Here is a 1543-nt window from a genome sequence, read left to right as displayed (position 1 = left end):
GGAAAACAGTTTGTGCAAGGGGTTGGTGGGAAGGATCAAGAGAGGAACAGAGTTAGAAGATAAGCCCTTAATACAGTGCTTTGCACACAGTAAAAGCTCAATAAATACTATTGATTAAAGGGTTATGAGTGCAAATTCAGGAATGGAGGATGAAGAGAGTTGATATATAAAATGGAGAGAGTTGGTAGGGAGCCTTGAATTCAAAAGTAAGGCACCTCTGCTTGATGCAGAGGAGAAATAGGCAAGCAATAATAGTGATAATAATAATAATATTTGTTAAATGCTTACTATATGCCAAGCATTGAACTAAATGCTAAGGTAGATGTCATAGGCAGATGGGACACCTCTGTCCCACACAGGGTTCACATTCTAAGTAGGAAGGAGAAGTACTGAATCCCCATTTCATGAGAAGCAGCGTGGCTCAGTGGAAAGAGCACTGGCTTTGGAGTCAGAGGTCATGGGTTCAAATCCTGGCTCCACCACTTGTCAGCTGTGTGACTTTTGGCAAGTCACTTAACTTCTCTGGGCCTCAGTTACCTCATCTGTAAAATGGGGATTAAGACCGTGAGCCCCCTGTGGGACAACTTGATCACCTTGTAACCTCCCCAGCGCTTAGAACACTGCTTTGCACATAGTAAGCACTTAATAAATGCCATCATTATTATTATTATTTTGAGGAAACTGAGGTACTGAGAGTGAAATGATTTACCTAGGATCATACAGCAGCTATGAGGTAGAGCCAGGATTATTCCCTTCGATAGCTCAGCTGGTAGAGTGGAAGACTGTAGATGACTGCGCTATAGGAATCCTTAGGTCGCTGGTTTGATTCCAGCTCGAAGGAGAAAATTAATGTTTTCCAGCGCTTTGAACAGTGCTTTGCACATAGTAAGTGCTTAACAAGTACCATTATTATTATTATTATTATTAGAACCCTAGACGTCTGACTCTGAGGCCTGGGCTCTTTCTGATAAGCCACACTGTTCCTGATCCCTGAAGGTTTTGAGGGGAGTGGAAAGATGTGTACTGAGCGACAGTGTTAAGTGTAGATTAAGCTTTCTTTTCCCCAACTCCCTCTCCCTTCTGCATCATCTATGCTCCTGGAGCTATACCCTCTGGGCACTTGGTATTCACCCCACCCTCAACCCCACAGACTTTACATCCCTTTCATAATTTATTTATTTGTATTATTGTCTGTTTCCCCCTGTAGACTGTAAGCTCATCATGGTCAGGGAGCGTGTCTATGAACTCTATTGCAATTTAACCCCCCAAGAGTTTAGTACAGTGTTCTGCACACAGCAAGCGCTCATAGATCCCAATGATTGAGCCCAGCAAGGAGTCTGATACAACAGTCTTATCTATTCTATGACCAGAGTTTTGGACAAGGGTGGTAACTATTTGAGCGGAGAGGAAGGAGATGCGTCAAGGAAATATGGTGGAAAAGCTGGCAGGATTTAGCTAGCCGTGAGTGCGTGGGGGAGCCGAAAGACATTGAAGGAGAGGACACCCCAAGTTTGCTGTTTTATGGGATGGGGTGGGAGATGGT

The 1543-nt window shown here is 43.8% G+C and overlaps 1 non-coding gene across 1 annotated transcript; it reads left to right on the top strand.

The window, feature by feature from the left end:
• The first annotated feature begins 751 nt into the window (after window positions 1-751).
• On the top strand, window positions 752-841 carry TRNAY-GUA. Its single transcript is given in 2 exon segments — window positions 752-788; window positions 806-841. It is a non-coding gene; the product is annotated as a tRNA-Tyr (tRNA).
• Window positions 842-1543: the final 702 nt, after the last annotated feature.

This window comes from Tachyglossus aculeatus, chromosome 1 (genome assembly GCF_015852505.1).
Source record: "Tachyglossus aculeatus isolate mTacAcu1 chromosome 1, mTacAcu1.pri, whole genome shotgun sequence".
Taxonomy (NCBI): domain Eukaryota; kingdom Metazoa; phylum Chordata; class Mammalia; order Monotremata; family Tachyglossidae; genus Tachyglossus; species Tachyglossus aculeatus.
The sequence above is the reverse complement of the archived record's forward strand: the minus strand, read 5'-3'. Positions and strand labels throughout refer to the sequence as shown.